General features: G+C 43.2%; 1 protein-coding gene across 1 annotated transcript in view; it reads left to right on the top strand.

Moving 5' to 3' along the window:
* Positions 1 to 865: 865 nt before the first annotated feature.
* The window catches only part of daam1a (dishevelled associated activator of morphogenesis 1a), a 170,411-nt gene continuing 151,603 nt past the window's right edge, over positions 866 to 19,673 (top strand). Inside the window, exon 1 of the mRNA XM_078406608.1 lies at positions 866 to 1,008. The gene's annotated coding sequence lies outside the window, so the exon portion shown is untranslated. The remainder of the gene's footprint in view (positions 1,009 to 19,673) is intronic.

The following is a 19,673-nucleotide window of genomic DNA, read 5'->3' as shown; positions in this document are numbered from 1 at the left end:
TGGCGTTAGCATGTAGTATTAAAATCAAGCTTATGTGTTTCAACTGGAAGAGATAGCCTTGCTCCTCTATGACCAGTTCATACTTGCTACAGATGTGCCATTGGGAATACATGGCGGAGATTTGCATTTGGGCTGGAGCCACAAAGAACTGCGGATGTTGAGCAAAACCCAAAGTGCTGGAGGAATTCTGTGGGTCAAACAGCATCTATGGAGGGAAATGGACTGGTGATGTTTCAGGCTGGGATCTTTCTTCAGACTGAAATACTACATTCAGAGTCTGAAGAAGGGTCCCCAACCTGAAACATTATCTGTCCATTTCCCTCCATAAACGACACGCTGAGTTTCGCCAGCACTTTGTATTTTGCTTTACATTTGGAGTAGTGTAAAGCAAAGGTACACTAAAATACATTGATGCAGGCACCTAAACTTTTAAGTCATTTGAAATGAATGAATGAATACATTATTGTTACATGTGACAAGTCACAGTGAGACTCTTTGCTTGCATACATACCCAAGGTATGCAAATAGTCACCCATAAAGGGTGCTTAAAAGTTACAAAGTACCTGTGCCAGGTCCCCCTTTGTTCTCCTCCCCTCCCCCTCCTCACAGCAGTCCCCCCACACCAGGTCCTCCATTGTTCATTGTTCTTTCCCCTCTCTCACTCAGACCCCCACCCCCCCACACACTGGGTCCAAATTGTTCTTCCCCCTCCCTCACGGCGGTCCCAAATGTTGAAATGTGAAATATTGTCCTGACAGTCGGTTTGCAGAGTATGGTTCCAAGTTATGGTCTTCTTTTGTCTTTCTTGCCATTGCATCCTTGTATGAGATTATATTTTTGTTTGTTTCCTTCCCTTTGGTTTCAGCGTTGCTGCTACGCCTCATCATTGAAGACACATTGCCTGCTCACGTTGGCCCTCGGTGTCCCCAGTGAATCAGTCCATTCATCTCAGCTTCACAGTGACAGGAAAGGCTCCGTTTCAAACTGTGCAGTCAACAGGAAATGCAGGTGTGACTTTCCAGAAACTGCGTCGGGACTTTAATGATACTGCCCAGGAAATCCTGCCATGCTTTTGACCTTTGTAATTCCAAACAATAATGCAAATTGCCTTGGGAGATGCAGCTGTATTTCCAAATGGATCAGCAGGAAACCCCTTGTGCATGAGTAACATGAATGCCAAGAAGCCAGTTATAGCCTTCACTGCAAAGTCTACAGTCCCATAATAAGCAAACGGTGAATTAATAGACAAGTATCACACATTTCTAAATCCCAATATCTAATCTATACATATCGTCACTACCACAACAACTCCTACCCTTCACAGTGCATTATACTAATACAATATCAGAATATGACAAAATATTTGGACATTTAATATATTTTTGTCCTTGATCCGGCACAATTTCCAGCAGGGAAAGTCACAACTAGCTCGCCTCCTTCCCTAGAACGTGTCTTCCCTCACCTCCACCAGGACCATTGGCACGGTGTGTAAATATTGACTTAGTGATTGGAGCCATACCCATCTTGGATATCTGAAGGGGAAAAGAGAAATAGGTAGTGAAGAAGCATGATAATAACTTATTTTTAGCTAGTAAGACAATAGAGATTAGATACTAAAAGCTGGAGTAACTCAACAGCTCAGGCAGCATCTCTGGAGAAAAGGAATAGGTGACTTTTCGGGTCGAGACGGGGACCCTTCTTCAGACTGAGAGTCAGGGGAAAAGGAAGAGAGAGATATAGATGGCACATCGAACAAATGAATGAAAGATATGCAAAAAACTAGACAGAGATTGTTGAACAAGGACAGGTGGGATATGAATCGGAGGAGTGAGTTTATTGATATCAATCTCATCAATGGATTCAGAACCATGCTGCCCATGGCTTGAGGCAAGATAGTTCCTATCAAGGCCAGAACCATCTCATCCAAGTTGATTAAAACATAGCAAGACACAAACTGCTGGATGAACACAATGGGTCAGGCAACATCTGCGCAGTGAAAGGACAGGTGATGTTTTGGATTGGGACCCTTCTTTAGACTGACAAAGTCAAAACGTCATCTGTCCATTCCCTGCATAATCCAAGGCCAACATTTTGTGTTTTACTCAAGATTCTAGCATCTGCAGTTCTTTGCATTAAACATTTCAATGCCTGCCCAAGTTAGTTAGTAGCCGTTGGCTCCATTTGGGCATCTCTTCCTTCTGAAAGATGTGAATCAGTTTCTGTTGTGCAACATGTTTGGGTGTATGACCGTAACTAGTGAATAACGGGCAGTTCATACAAACTATAAGATGCTATGACTATGAGTGAATGTTGGAGGAGATGCAAAGGTGGAGAGATATTTGCAAGGTGCATTGAGACCCTTCAAATAATTAGCAAAATGATAACTGGACCACAATGCCAGGAATTCAGCAATGGGGAAGCAGTAGCAAAGGTGCAAGTACCATATCGTATGTAACCAGCCTTAACTCTGCTGTGTGCAGCACATCGTCACTTAGGGTCATAGAGTCTTACAGCATGGAAACAGGCCCTTCGTTCCAAATCGTCCATGCTGACCAAGATGCCCCATCTAAACTAGGCCCATTTGCTCGTGCCTGGCCCTTATCCCACTAAACCTTTACAACCATCCATCTGTCCAAATGTCTTTTCAATGTTATTATCACTTATGTACCCACTATCCATCCCATTGTACCTCACTACCATGACCAATGTCAAACAATGAGCAATTGCCAGGCCATAGTGCACTGTTTCATGATGTGTGAGAAAATCTTTCATTTACTCTTACATTAACGCTCGAGAGCCTGAGCTATAAAGAGAGGTTGGGCAGGCGAGGACTTTATTCCATGGAGCACAAGATGCTGAGGGGTGATCTTATAGAGGTGTGTAAAATCATGAGGGGGAATAGTTAAGATGATTGAACAGTCTTTTACCCAGCGTAGGAAAATCAAGAACTGGAGTTTATCCGAGAGGTGGATAAGTTTCTGCATCTCCCAAAGCAATTTGGATTATCTGAATCAGTTTATCTGAGAGGTGGATAAAATATAATGGCAACCTGAGGGGTAATTTTTTCACTCAGAGGGTGGTAGGTATATGGGCAAGCTGCCAAGAGGAAGTAGTTGAGGCCGGGACTATAATCACATTTAAGAGACACGTGGACAGGTACATGGATAGGAACGTTTTAGAGGGATATGGGCCAAGGAATAGGTTAGGTGCGGCATTTTGATCACCATTGGCATGTTGGGCAAAGGAACAGTTTCTCTGCTAATGACTCCATGACTCTATCAGCTGCCTATTCATTCCATGAAAATATTTGCAAATGAAAAGAAATTTTTCGAGTTCTGAAATATCGCTTTAACAGCCGTGAAATTAAGTGTTAACTATGATTTTTCTTGAAGAGCCGTTACATTAATAATCTGAAATTTGTTACAGCTGTTTCACTAATAAGTGTTGCCATTAGTTAGACCTATCTTCGCATGGTTAGATGTTAAAAAAATGTGTCTGGCAAATTGTTGAAAGTGCAAGTTGTTAAAAATACGGCAGGTAAAGAAAAACATCTGGGGTCTCAGTAAACAAGATAAGCAATCATGTATTTCCTTAACCAATTGAATTACAAGGCAATGCATTGAACAGCATTGAAAGTAGATAAGATGGTCAAGATGGCTTATGGTACATTGACTTTCATCAGTCAGGGTACTGAGTATGGAAGTTGGAATGTGGTGCTACTGTTGTACAACATGTTGGTGTGACTGCATTTGGAATATTGTGCTCAGTATTGGCCAGCCTGCTATAGGAAAGAGACATTCAGCTGAAAGGAGTGCAGAGATTAAACAGGGATGTTGCCAGGACCCGAGAGCTTTTGCTGTAGGCAGTGGCATATCTAGGGTATGGCAGGTGTGGCACGTGCCCTGGGCGCCAGTGACACAAGGGACAATTTTACATTTTATACTATGTCAATGAACCTACAAACCTGTATGCATTTGGAGTGTGGGAGGAAACCGGAGCACCCATGCAGGTTACGGGGAGAACGTGCAAACTCCGTACGGACAGCGCTGGTAGTCAGGATTGTAAGACAGTAACTCCACCGATACGTTGCCGATAATGAGTGCTTTAGTCCAACTGATCTGCGATACCATTAACCCTTTACGCAAGTCATAGTCAAATATTAATTGGTGCTTCGTAATTGGAGGTTTTATTCCACTCCACTGTTATACACATACAGACTTCTCAAAGGCTAGCAGATCACTTCTGATCCAGGCTGTTGTTGGAATACAGGTCTACCACCAATTTTCCGGCAACCTTGGTTCCAGAGCCTTGCCAAATTATCCGTTTTGTCGGACCAACAGAGGTCACGATCTTATGGGGCCGAGATTGGCCCGCAAAGCCGGCCTCGGAAGTCAGCTAAGGGGACAGATCTGCCGGCTCCCGCTGGGCCGGAGTTCCAGAGCCCCAGCCACAGGGAGCAAATTCGACCCGCCAATTGGCACGGAAGTCCCAATGAGGTCGAGATCGGCCGCCTCACCCAGCATGGGCATAACATTTTGTGGGGGGGGGGGGGGGGGGGGGGTGCAGGAGGACTTCCAGGGGGAGATTTCAAGTGCATTCTCTGTCCAGATTAAAGGGGAGGGGGGGCTGGACCACCGGTTGCCAGAAAATCGGTGGTGGACCAGTAGCACCTGTCGGACCTGTGTGGCAGCAGTAGAGTTGCTGCCTTACAGCGAATGCAGCGCCAGAGACTCGGGTTCGATCCCGACTACGGGCGCTCTCTGCACGGAGTTTGTACGGTCTCCCCGTGACCTGCGTGGGTTTTCTCCGAGAACTTCGGTTTCCTTCCACACTCCAAAGACGTACAGGTATGTAGATTAACTGGCTTGGTAAATGTAAAAAAATGTCCCCTGTCGGGATAGAGTTAATGTGCGGGGATCGCTGCTCGGCGCGGACCCGGTTGGCCGAAAGGGCCTGTTTCTACACTGTATCTCTAAACTAAACCCCCAAACACGCACAGGACGGGCCCTACCTGGTCCGTGTCAGAGGTTTGCACAGGGGCGCAATTTCAGTGCTTGCCATAGGCGCCATTTTACGTAGTTACGCCCCTGGCTATAGGGAGAGGTTGAACAGGCTAGGACTTTATTCCTTGGAGCGCAGAAGGCTGAGTGGTGATCTTATTGAGGTGTATAAAATCATGAGAGAAATAGATAGGGTAAATGCAGAGTCTTTTACCCAGAGTAGGGAAATCAAGAACCGGAGGACATACTGTAGGTTTAAGGTGAGAGGGAAAAGATTTAATAGGAACATGTGGAGCACCTTTTTCACACAGAGGGTGGTGTATGTGGAAAGAGCTGTCAGAGAAACTAGTTGAGGCAGGTACTATAACAGCATTTGAAAGATGTTTGGTTGGCAAGCTCGGGTGAAGGGTCTATTTCCACACTGTATGGCTCGATGACTCTGTGACTGGAAGCTATGTCCATTCCCTTTACAGATGCTGCCTGACCTGCTGAGTTCCTCCAGGTACTTTGTATTTTGCTTCAGAAAGCATCATCTGGAGTTCCTTGTGTCTCTGTAAATTAGATCAGGTAGATTCAGTCTCAAGCCAAGCTGTGCAGGAGAAATGAAGTAAAGGTTGGAAGGAGATTAATCATCATTTTAAAATTTACAACAACAATTAATACTTGAAGGAAAGAGGTTCCACATGTTTAACATATAATTTACATTGCTGGTGTGGTTGACTGGCAGTCATTAATAGCACATCATTAACGTACGTAGAATGTAAATTTATTTACTGAATATATCAATTGATTGAATTTATTGAATATATCAAAATCATGCTTCAAAGCATTTCAATGATGTGGCAGTCAGCAGGAAGCCATTATCTCAAATATAGCAATGGACAGTCACATCTTAGATAGTCACAGTTGGATATTTGCATTAACCCAAGCCTCTTTCCATGCCCTGGACTTACTGCTGCATTTGTGTGCAACAGATGCAAAATATCATTAACCTCAATATAATTAACAGAACAAAGCACACACTAACTTCCTCTGTTGGGGCGGCACAGTGGCGCAGCACTAGAGTTGCTGCCTTACAGCACCAAAGACACTGGTTCGATCCTGACTATGCGTGCTGTCTTTATGCAGTTTGTATGTTCCCCCTGTGACCGTGTGGATTTTCTATGGGTGCTCCGGTTTCTCTCCACACTCCAAAGATGTACAGTTAATTGGCTTCGATAAAATTGTAAATTGTCCCTATGGTGCTAGTTTACAGGGTGATCGCTGGTCGGCGTGGACTCAGTGGGCTGAAGGGCCTTACAGAGAGAGTGGTGGGTGCCAGGAAAGCACCGCCAGGAGTGGGATAGTTGCGGTATATATGGTAGTGGCATTTAAGAGGCTTTCAGTTAAGCACATGGATATGCAGGGAATGGAGAGATTAAGGATCGTGTGCAGGCAGAAGACATGAGTTTAACTTGGCATTGTGACTGGCACAGACATTGTGGGCCAAAGGGCCTTTTCCTGTGCTGTACAGTTCTATAACCACAAAATGCTGGACTAAATCAGCAGTACAAGCAGCAACATCAAGATGTACCGTGCCTCCATTAAAATATAATTCTCATTTGCAATTCTAGTTTCAAAATTATACATAATTACTGGAACTTTAAGAAAAGCATTAAGAATATAACCAAGATATTTTTCATTTATGAGCTGTCAACAAGTTTCTGCATGAATAAAGATAATAACCAATTACAAATTGTGGATTCTTCACACTGAACAAGGGAACTAATTTAGTTAAATAACCTACCACCGACGACCAATTATGGACAAATCATTAGGATGAACAAAGATTCTTTGATCTTTTGGGATAAAATGTTTGTTTTCTCAAACAATACCTTTTTGTACTATTTGCATCACAAATAGCAACAGGCTTTTCCTTGTTTTCTAACAAATAGATCTCAAACAAAGGTCCATTGAAGCTTCACGGTCAGAAAAACAACAGTTTGTTTTTCTAAGGCACCTTTAACATCGGCACTAAGGCACTTTTGAGATCCATTATCAAATACAAATTGATATCAGGTCACATAAAGAGATGTAGACACAGATGAATTTTATAAAGAGTAGATTAAAGCTAGAACAGCAACAAAGTGTAAAGAGTTGATTCCAAACATGAGGGAACATGTAGAAACAAGGAACTGCAGATGCTGGTTTGACAAAAAGTGAGATAAAGGGCTGGAGTAATTCAGTGGGCCAGGCAGCATCTCTGGAGAACATGGACTGGTGCGGTTTCGGGTCGGGACTTCTTCAGAGTTTGAAGGTCAAAGGACATTAAAATAATATTTGGACAGGTACATGGATAGGATAAGTTTCGAGGGATATGGGCCAAAGACAAGCAGGTGGGACTAGTGCAGATGGGGCATGTGGGTCAGCACGGGCAAGTTGGGCCGAAGAGCCTGTTTCCATGCTGTATGACTCTATGACTCTTTGACTGGTCACCTGTCTATGTTCTCCAGAGATGCTGCCTGATCCACTGAGTTACTCCAGCGCTTTGCATCTTTTCCAGAGATGAGGGTATATATAGTTGAAGACATGGCATAAATACACGAGCAACTTAATTAAAGACTCCACTAAATTAAGAGAGGAAAAATGAAACTATCTGAGAAAGCTGTTGGAGACCCAAGAGACTGCAGATAGCAGGATCTGGAGCAGGAAACAAAGTGCTGGAGGAACTCCATGGGTCAAGCAGCATCTGTGTGGTGGGACAGTCAACCTTCCTTGGAGCACAGGAGGCCGTGGGGTGATTTAACAGACATGTATAAAATCATGAGGGAAATAAATTGGGTGAATGCACAGATTATTTTTTGCCCAGAATAGGGAGAATCAAGAACCAGAAGATATAATTTTAATGTGAGAGGAGAAGAATTTAATAGGAACCTGAGGGGAAACGTTTTCACTGAATTGATTTATTTTTTCCAAAAGTAAACTTAATTCAGAATAAAAACTGTGCAAAAACTCTTCAGACATTATCAATGTCTATACATTCATTAGTGCCAAACTGTCTAACGTTCGCAGCTAGCATTAAACAAAACAAAATGCTCTTGCTACTCATTTGGCCCCCTGGGATAGTATCCATTTCCTTTGTTTTAGTGGAGTTCCCACCAGAATCAGCCCCTCAATGTCCAGTAGCAGAAGGATAGGTACATGGATAGGAAAGGATCAGAGTGATATGGGCCAAAAGCAGGCAAATGGGATGAGCTAAGATGGGGGCACTTTGGTCTGCAGGGATGAGGTGGGGTGAAGAGCATGTTTCTGAGCTTTATGGCTCTCTGACTCTTTGACTCTAACGGTTGGGATCCTTTATCTGGACTGAAAGAGTAGAAGGGAGATCGCCAATATAAAAGGTGAGGGGGCGAGCTGGGAGCAAGAACTGGCAAATGATCAGTGGGTTCCCAGCTGAGGAGGGGTTTGTTGGCAGATGGAATCAGGTGGGGAAGGGAAGGATGAAGATAGTGACGGAGACTTGGAAGGGATTGTTGGAGACAGCAGCTGTATTTTGTGGAATCATAGGAAAGGAAGACGGAGTATGGAACCAAATAAGGAAAGTATGGTGGGCAGATGGTGACAGTGAGGGAGGGGTCTCAGTGGGAGCAATGTGCGGATGAGTGGACAGATGGATTGGATAGGGGAAGGAGGAGAGCTGGGTGATAGGGGGCTGGGCGCTGGTTAAAATAAAGACACAGAAAACGAGAAAATGGGTAGATCAGAAGAGAGAAAGGGACAGAGGGGGAGCAGGTTACCTGAAATTGGAGAATTCAACTTTCACACTGTTGAGTTACAGACTACCCAGGTGGAATGCGAGGTGCTCTTCGTCTATTTTACATTAGGCCTCACCCTGGCAGAGAGTAGTTGCAGGAATTTGCACGCACCTAAGAGACAAATTGGGTCAAGCGGCTTGTTTCCATGCTGTATATAATAATATAATAAAACCTTTATTGTCATTGCAACAGGTACAACGAAATTAAAAATAGCAATCCTGACAGTGCATAACACGAAAAGTAAAACATATATGCAATAAATGCAAAACAAATAAATACCTCTATATCTCTATGACTCGGTGATTAAGTCCAACAGGTCCGCTTATGCAGCCCAGTGAATTTGGCAGTGAATGTATAATCTAGTTGTTAACCATATCCATTAGTCTCAATCCTCGTATTTAAAGGAGAGGAGATTAATTCAGCACTAGCACAAAGGGCCAGATAAGAGAAAGTAATGGTTTTAATGAAGAACAGATCATCGTTGCCTGGTGGAACTCAGGAGGTGCGTCAGCATCTGTGAAGGGAATGGGCCGGTGATGTTTCGGGTCTGGACCTTTCTTCAGACAGAAGGTGGAGGTGGATGCAATTGACCAATTGTTAGCTGCAGAAGAATTATGGTGCATTGAGGAATGAAGGATGGAATTTGGAAATTATAGAGCGGAGATAACAGGAAGGAATGAAAGTAGTGGGAAGAGAGAGGAGGATGAAAAACAGTAGAAGGAATAATCAGAGATTGCTTTTTCTTTGAATGGGTCGGTGAAACCAAACAAAATGGCAATATTAGAGTGGAAATGTGTGGAATTTATATGTGGAGAGAGAAATTAAGGGAGCGCAGGAGAGAAACATGGCAGGAGAAATTGTGAGAGTGAGAAGTTGTTCCATAAAAACGATGCAGGAAAAAAGAAATGACGATATTTGTGAGAATTGTTTATGGAACTTGGTGTTGATAAAAGGGACAATAACATTGTAATCACCATAGGTTGAGTTAAACTCTTCACCAAGTACAATACAGATTTATTCATTACCATAATACAGCAGATGAATCAAACAGTGGTTTTGCTAGATATGTAATCAATATAAAATATATTCTGCAATGCAGTATTATTTACTTTGTGAAACAATTCATTGTGCCGAGCAGTGTGTGGAGATGGCAAACGTTTACCCTTAGCATTAAGAATGAAAAATTCAGCTATCAGGTTAGGGGGAATTGCTACTTTGGTGCTCAAAATGAGAATGTCTATTTGAGGAGTCATCGTTTTACAAAGACAATAGACAATAGACAATAGGTGCAGGAGTAGGCCATTCAGCCCTTCGAGCCAGCACCGCCATTCAATGCGATCATGGCTGATCACTCTCAATCAGTACCCCGTTCCTGCCTTCTCCCCATACCCCCTCACTCCGCTATCCTTAAGAGCTCTATCCAGCTCTCTCTTGAAAGCATCCAACGAACTGGCCCCCACTGCCTTCTGAGGCAGAGAATTCCACACCTTCACCACTCTCTGACTGAAAAAGTTCTTCCTCATCTTCGTTCTAAATGGCCTACCCCTTATTCTTAAACTGTGGCCCCTTGTTCTAGACTCCCCCAACATTGGGAACATGTTTCCTGCCTCTAATGTGTCCAATCCCCTAATTATCTTATATCTTAAAGAGCGTGACATGTGATTGGAATGGTATGAATTCACTAATTCAGGACTTGGTCCTAGCCTTAAACCAGTGAGTCAGCTGGGTTACGACACAGTGAACTGATTCTGTAAAAGGTCGTATCAACCATCATGATCACGAGCAAGATGAACAGAATATTGGAATGATTAACGTTATGATGTGGAAGAATGAACACTGTCTTTATCTCATTACACTAAAGCCTGTATTTGCTGCATTTTTGTTTGCTCGGCTGTTATCATGTTCAGACATATTGCCTTGCGCAGATGAGTCACTAATGTTATTCCCTGCATCATGAATGGTATATGGAAGAGTTGTTATGCTATAAAACTAAGCAGTTAGCTTGTTGGAAAACATAGATACAACACTTGAACAGGTCCTTCAGCCCACAATGTCCTTGCTGAATATAATTCCAAGTTACACTAATCGCTTCTGAAGGCACGCCTATCCCCTTATTTCCTGCACTTATCTTAAATGCCACGATCATGTTTGCCTTCAATACCACCCCTGGCAGCGCATTCCTGGTACCCACCTCTCCCTGTGTAAAAAACATGCCCTGTACATCTCCTTTAAATTTTGCCCCTCTCACTTTAAAGCTATGCACTCTAACCTCTGAAATTTTCACTCTGGGAAAAAGATTGACTGCCTACCCTCTCCATTGCTTCTCTTAATGTTATATAATTCTAGCAAGTCTCCTCTCAACCTCTGACATTCCAGAGAAATCAATACGTTTGTCCAAACTCTCCTATATCAAATATCCTCTAATCAAGGCAGCATTCCGATAAACTTTTTTTGCACACTCTCGAAAGCCTCTACATACTTCCTGTAATGGGACAACTAGAACTGCACACAATACTCCCAATGTGGCTTAATCAAAGTCCTACAAATCTGTAACTTGACTTCCTGACTCTTATACTCAATGCCCCAACTATTGAAGTCAAACAAACCATATGCCCTCTGTACCACTCTCTCTGCTTGTGTTCCCACTTTCAGGGAGCTATGGACTTGGACCTCAAGACCCTTCTGTGCATCAATGCTGTTATGACTCAATATCATTTATAAATTGGACCATGGCACAATGAAATGCAGCTTATCATTTTAAAAAAAGGATAAAGAACATGTTTACATAAACAGACCAAGAAGAAGACACATTCCATTTGGAGTCATAGAGTCATACAAAACGGAAGTAGGTGCCTCGGACAAACGTGCCTATGTGGACCAAGATACCCCATGTCAGCTAGTCTCATTTATCCCCCTTTTGGCCCATATCCCTCTAAACCTTTCCTGTCCATGTACCTATTAAAAAGTCTTTTAAATATTATTATTATATATGCCTCAACTATCTCCTCTGGCAGCTTGTTCCTTATACCCACCACAGAGAGCTTGTTCCATACTCTATACCCACCACAATGTTACAGAGAGAGAAGTAAAAGTAGCCTTTGTAACAGAGAGTAAATGAGATTGGAATGTCCGTGCATGCTCAGAGAGGATGTGTAGATTGTGAATAGTCTAGCACTGTACAGCCTGGCAGACTAATGAGATAAATGGATGGAATGGTGGTGAAGATGCAAACTTTGGCTCAGGCGATGATGGATCTTCCCAATCCAAACAGAGAATGCAGGAAATACTCAAGAGACCAGGCAGCATCTGTGGAAGGAGAGAGACATTTTATGTCCTGTGTCAGAGATATTTTATTGAAACTGTTTCCAGCATTTTATATTTCTATTTCAGATTTCCTTCATCTGCAGGTCTTTTTTTTAGATTTGTTGTCTTCCCAGTGTTCATTTGGAAAAAAAAATTGTGGCTCAACCAAGACTGAATGTCAGATGAAGACACATGACTCAATGTCACGGTGCAGGGTTTCAATGGAAAGGTTGGCTATCCTTTCGCCTCCACAGTTGCTTCTCGACCTGCTGAGTTCCTCCTGTAGATGTTGTTAGCTGGGAGTGAGATATCCTTTCTAAAAGCTAAGGAGCAGTGCATTAATTAAGAGAGGTAATGAAGCGGTAGAATCTTGAGGTGTTCCTTCACACACATGAAGGGGAACCATGCAGTTGACAAGGATGCTGATCGAGCTCAGGACCTCTGGAGATAATCCGGGTAATTATAGACATTCGGTGGGGAATGAGGTGAGGGCAGCTCCACCTACACCAGTAGCAGAGAAACCTTGAAGGAGTATTGTATGGCCAGCCACATCAGTGGTTGCAAAATAACTGGGGAGAATAAAAAATGACCATTGGGACTGTCACAGAGATAGTCAAGCATGTTCTTGATGAGGGAAATAGAGCAGGTGCAGAAATTTAAATTGGACTGGTTGCAGAGGGGTGTGTACAGACACATATGTTTTAGGTTTACGTTTATTATTGTCATGTGTACCGAGTTATCATGAAAAGCTTTGTTTTGAATACTATCCAAACAGATTAAGTATACCGAACATTAATACAATCAAATAAAGCACAACTACAATAGGTAGATCAAAGGGGGAAATACGGAGTGCAGAATATACTGTAGCTCTCAACATTGCAGCACATTAGTTCCATAGATAAAGCCCAATGTCCACAATGAAGTAGAGATGAATTGGACAGTACCCTCGCTTATGGAAAGACCATTGAGAAGTCCGATAAAAGAGAGAAAGAAGCTGTTGTTAAGTCTGGTGGTATGTGCTTTCAAGCTTCTGTGTTTTCTGCCAGACTGGAGCAGGGAGAAGAAGGAATAACCTAATTGGGACAAGTCTTTGATTATGTTGGCTGCTTTTCTGAGACAATGGTGGTAGGTCTGGTCTGTGTGTTGGAATGGGCTACATCTCTGCAATTCCTTGCTGGCTTGGCCTGAGCTGTTTCTAAACCAAGCTGTGATGCAATCTGACAGTATCTTTCCGTGGTGCATCTGTACATATGGTACATACGTGTAGATATTGTACACATTCGCATGAAACAGGCATGAGTGATCTGACTGGTCTTTGAGGCATTGGCACTCCCACTTGCCAAACCTACCCCCATTCAGAATCCTAATCAAGGGATTCATACAAGGAGACAGCAGGGGAATCCCAAAGAGCTGAGCATGGAAAAAGAAGTCATTTTCAAGGATTTTAGATGACGAATGTAACCCTTTTCAGAGTATTTGTTGCGATGCTATTTTTAAATATTGAGACTGAAAGGTTCATAGGAACATAGAAACATAGAAAATAGGTGCAGGAGGAGGCCATTTGGCCCTTCGAGCCAGCACCACCATTCATTGTGATCATGGCTGATCGTCCACAATCAATAACCTGTGCCTGCCTTCTCCCCATATCCCTTGATTCCACTAGCCCCTAGAGCTCTATCTAACTCTCTCTTAAATCCATCCAGTGATTTGGCTTCCACTGCCCTCTGTGGCAGAGAATTCCACAATTGAAATAGTATTTTATTTTTAGCAACATGGTAGAAAACTAAGCCACTTAAAATAACTCTGCTCCTGCCTAAGATCATTTTCCTCATGGTGTTACTTTGGTTTAGGTTGCGGTTTAGGTTCATTATTGTCATGTGTATCAAGGTACAGTGAAAGGCTTTGTTTTGCGTGCTATCCATACAAATCAGATAATATATATAAGTACAATCAAGTCAAACTCAAGTGCAATAGAATGAGTGAAGGGAAAGATACAGAGTGCAGGATATCTAGAGAGCCCAGGAATCTGACAGCATTGTAGTGCACAGTTCCAGAGACAATGTCCAATTTCCATAATGGGGCAGAGGCGAATTGTACAGTATCCTTGCTTTTGCGATACATGCCAAGATTTGTATCTACTTGTTTCTTAATTGCACATTTTTCCAATTTCTCAGTTTCATTCTCTTCTCTTGTTCTGCCAAGAGTAGTGCAGCTGATAGAGCTGCCGAATCATTATGCTGGAGACTGGTGTTCTAGTTTCCTCCTATATCCCAAAGATGTGCAGATGTGTAGGTTAATTGCCCACTGTAAATTGCCCCAGTGTGCAGGGCATGCATGAGAAAGTGGGATCTATACTGTATCTTTCAATCAAATCAAAAAACAATTCTCGAATCAAACAACAAGCAAGTAACCCACTCCCTACCCTACATTAAAATATTAAGACCCTGCATTGAAGGTGAACTTGTATTTATTTTAAAATTCTGACACTTTAAAAACAACTTTAAAGAGCTGGGAGTAGGCAGTCTACGTGAGGGAGAGTGTCGGGGCTTTGAGTTCAACAAGTTTAGGTTTAACAAAACATAGAGTGCTATGGGAACTCAGCAGGTCGAGCAGCATCTGTGGAAGGAATGAATAGACAATGTTTCAGGTTTGAAGAATGAATAGGCAACCAGGTCTGAAGAAAGGTCCCGACCTGCGTAGAGGAGCACATATCTGTAATATAGTAATGGCACAGTGGTGCTGTTGGCAGATTCACTGCCTCATGCCACCAGAGACCTGAATTCAATCCTGACCCTGGTGTGCTGTCTGCATGGAATTTACTCATTCAACCTGTGACTGCGTGGGTTGCCTCCAGGTACTCCACCATTCCCTCTCACCAAAAGGTTTGCGGGTTTATCTATTAATTGCCCTCTGTAAATTGCCCCTCATGTGTAGGGAGTGGATGCAAAAATATGATAACATGGAACTGATGTGATCAGGTAATGATGGTCAGTGTGAACTCAGTGAGCCGAAAGGCCTGTTCCCGTGCTGTATCTTTCAATCAAGCAATCAATATGTGGATTAATAGCATCAAAACATAACACTTTCAGAGTGTTTGTTGCACTACACTGGGTAAAATTCATATCAATAGCTATAGGATCACGTTGCATAATTAATCTTTTCCTATTCAGAGCACAGCAGGCAGGACTGTGTCCAGACAGCACAAAATACACCGATGCGAAGCTTATTAAAGAGGACATGCCTTGTGGCAGGAACAGTAGCCGGTCAGAATACTGCCAGTGAAACTGATCCAGGAATATGAATAATGACACCACAGAGGAAGGAGTAGGTTCCAAGCTTTCTGTAAGAAAGACCAGGGGGCTTGGGAAAAGGATTTGGACAAGAAAAGATATGGCATATCCTTATAAAGTCAGTGAGTCTTCCTGATACACACCAGGAAGACCTTTGTAAAAAATATTGATACATTGCTAGACCCATGTGTCAATAATTAGGTTTGTAGGCGTAAGGAGCTGGAGTCAGCCCACCAGTAAGTTCAACAAGCTCACACATTTAATCAACATTACCAACTGCTTCTTTGAGTGTCAGATCCTACTGGTTGCATTACTAGCCCCAAGCACTGCGTGATGCGCCACTCCCCATTACTCACTTGTCATCAATCCCAATGAGTTCTGACTCATACCTAACATGTATGTGCTTCACCACACCCTCAACACTTAACATTTCTGCAATCCTCATCCCCACTGATTGCCTGATATTCCAGGTACATCTGAAGAGACTTGTCAGATGTGCTTCACTCTCATGGGACAAGGAGATGCACAACCATAGGTAGCAGGAAGTAACCAGATGTGGACGTGTACATGGAAATTCTAACCTCTGTTCATGAGAACACATTGGCTGTCATTGGAAAGCTCATTGGTTAGGCTTAAAGTATCGCAACATATACACAGTATAAAACAAAAACTGCAAAAACTCTTCAGACGTTCTCACTGTCCATACATTCATTAGTGTTATATTCGGTAGTGTTCGCAACTATCCTTAAACCAAGCACGTTTGCCACTTTTGTGGGGTGATATCCCTTCTCTCCTTTGATGGGTATCCCCACTGGACTTTGCCCCTCAATGTCCCACAGCAGAAGGACTTGTGACTGTCGTCCATGACTGTAGTCCATATGGGGAGAAGGCAAGCACAGGTTACTGATTGTAGATGATCAGCCATGATCACAATGAATGGCGGTGCTGGCCTAAAGGGCCAAATGGTCTCCTCCTGCACCTATTTTCTATGTTTCTATGACAAGGTGGATGTAAATGTCGCACATCCATTCCCTCCACTGACGCTGCCTGACCCAATAAATTCCTCCAGCATGTTGTGTTTAACTGTGAGTTTGGGCTGATGCTATTGTGACTTTGTGTTACTTTTCAAAAGGTCTTGCAGACTGCTACTCATGTCCAGAAACTGGCCCTCCCACACATATGTAAGATTACTATAGTGCTCTGCTCATTGGGAGTGGCTCAAGGAGAGGCAAATCTGTAGTCTTCACTCAGCCAGGCAGCATTCAGTACATTTTTGTTGCCTGTTATCAAACCAGCCCTGAGCCACTTAATGTCGTTAATTAAAGTCTACCCAGCTGAAATTCAGTGTCTATTGAGGGTATCGCCCGCCATGCAGGAATATCAGCAGAGGTAAAAGTAGAACAGAGGATAGAAACTCAGAGGATATAAGGGTAATGCAAGGAACTGCAAATGCTGGGATCTTGAGCAAAACAAAAGGTGCTGGAGTTACTCAGCAGATCAGATAGCATCTGTGGAGGACATGCATAGGCAATGTTTCAGGTCCGGTTTTCAGACTGACTGGGGCAGCGGGAGAGAAAGCTGGAAAAGAGGTAGGGGTCGGACAGAGCAGGCAAGTGATGGATGGATACAAGTGAGGGGGCTGATAGGTGGAATAAGTGACGAAAGCTAGAAGTGAACGGAGACAAAAAATATGTCAGATAAGAAGGGAGGAGGAGTGAAATGTAAAGCCAGAGGGAGGCATGTGGGTGAAAAGGGACAGGTGAAGAAAGGGGTTGGGATAGGGGAGAAATGGGTGGGCACTTGGGTGAAAAAGGAGGAGGGAGGATGTTACCTCATAAATTCAAAAGGTTGATGAGTTAGCTGTTGTATGGGGTATCATGTAAAAAGATTGGTTCAAAGAATTTATCTTAGAATAATTTTTACTTTTCATTGTTGCCATGCTGATATAAGTTAGTGTGGTTGAGAGTAAAAGATCTTGATTGACTATCTGGAGATTAATGAGTCCTGGGCTCCATACCTGCATGCTCCACAGAAGCATCAGTGCAGCAATGCTCTCTCCACCTTTTGGTTTCCAGCAGGAAAGAGTAAAAATATTAGAACAGTACAGCATTGGAAGAGGCCCTTCAGCCCACAATGTCCATGCCAAACGCAATGCCAGGTTCAACTAATCTCCTCTGTCTGCATGTGATCTATATCTCTCCATTCCCTGCATATGCGTGTGCCTATCTAAAAGACCCAGTCCATCACAAAGACCATACTCTCCACCATAGGAGTATGGTCTTTGTGATGGACTGGGTCTTTTAAATGGACCCCATATAACCTTCATGCTGCCTCAGAATAGCACCTGACATAATCGAAGACTTGCCTCATCCCAGTCATTCCTCTTCTCCCTGTTCCCATCTGGCAGAAGGTACAGAAGCTTGGAAGTGTGCACCACCAGACTTGGGAACAGCTTCTTCCCCACTATTATCAGGCTTCTGAATGGTCCTTCCATAAGCTAGGGTACAGTCTGATTCACCTCTACCCCATCACGGACATTGGATCTTTTCTCTTGAACTGACTTAGTATATGTGGGGAACTATATCTTGCACCCTCTATCTTCTCTTCTGCTCTATCTATTGTACTCAAGTTTGGCTTGATTGTATATATGTATAATATTATCTGATCAGACTGGACAGCTTTCAAAACAAGCATTTCACTGTACCTTGGTATATGTGACAATAATAAACCTAAACACAAACCTAAAACTAAACCTCTTGACCATTCCATACCTCCCAACCACTCTATGATTATGTCCAAATGGAGTTGGCTAACATCCTCTCTTGTGATCTTATGTCCTAGGTCAGTTTCATGTCTGAACAGAGCATCAATGACCATCTTGATGTAATAGTGCTGGGAAACTACACTCATATCTTCAGATTCAGCTGGAATGAGCCAGGTGCATGGGAGAACTTTATCACAATCACGACTGCCACCAGATTGCTAGGGACCAATATTGTTGTTGAAGCAGGTGGAGAGCAGACGACTCACCATTTCCTTCCAAGGAAAGGAAATTGCTTGCTCAATATTACGGACGATTGGTCTTTTAACCCTTCCAAAACTAATAGCCCCCACCCACCCCACTCACCTCTTCTTGCAGCTGGTCCTCCTTTGCATTCTATTTCTACTTATGTTCTGAGTCATGCATTCCAAGGCTTGGATGCCTGGGAGCTGCAGTTTGGCAGAAATACTTCCTAGACCTGCCATACGACTCAGCAGAAACAAGTGTGGGATCTTAGCAATAGCCAAAGACATCAAACAGTGAATAACCTGTTGGTAGTAGAAGACCCCTTTAAGTAGTCATAGAGTGAAACACACAGAAACGGGCCATGCGACCTAACTTGCCTATGCCAACCCATCTACTCTAGACTCACCTACTCACATTTGGCCTATATCCCTCTCCTATTCATGTGCCGGTCCAGATGTCTTTTAAATGTGGTTATGGTACCTGTCTCAACTACCTGTTCTGGCATCTCATTCCATATTCCCATTAACCCTGTGTGTCCCTAAAATGACCTTTATTGTGGTAATTGTATGATTGGAAGGTTGTTTGGTGGGATGGGGTTGGTAAGTGTATTTACACAGGGCGATGAAGAGGATTATTAAGCTTCACATTGACAGAAATGGTATAAGAAGAATATTGTAAGCTGTGACACCACAGCTTACATACCCACAGCACAGCTGATAGATTGCAACCCCACAGCGCCAGAAATCTGAGTTTGATCCTGACCTTGGATGCTGCCTGTGTGAAGTTTGCATGTTCTCCCCTGTGACCGCTTGGGTTTCTTGCGAGTGCTCCAGTTTACTCCCACATCCCAAAGGCTTTTAGTTTAACTAGTCACTGTAAATTGCCCCTAGTGTGTAAGGAGTGAATGTAGAAGTGGAATAACAGAGAACTAAGGTGAATGATTGATTGATGGGTACTGAAGGTACTGTTGTGTATAAAGGTAGACAAATCTCCAGGGCCTGATCATATATATTCGAGGACCTTGCGGGAAACTAGAGAGGAAACTGTGGGAGCCTTGGTTGAAATGTACGAGTCGTCTTTAAATACAGGCGAGGTGCTGGAAGACTGAAGGGTGGCAAATATTGTGCCTCATTTCAAGAAGGGAAGCAGGGAAAATGCTGGAAACTATAGGCCGGTGAGGTTAACATCTGTCGTTGGGGAATACTCAAGAGTATTCTGAGGGATAGGTTATGCAGGCATTTGGATGGGCAAGGTCTGATTGGGGATAGCATGGTTTTGT

This window comes from Rhinoraja longicauda, chromosome 10, assembly GCF_053455715.1.
Source record: "Rhinoraja longicauda isolate Sanriku21f chromosome 10, sRhiLon1.1, whole genome shotgun sequence".
Lineage (NCBI taxonomy): Eukaryota > Metazoa > Chordata > Chondrichthyes > Rajiformes > Arhynchobatidae > Rhinoraja > Rhinoraja longicauda.
This window is presented reverse-complemented; position numbering and strand designations above follow the sequence as displayed.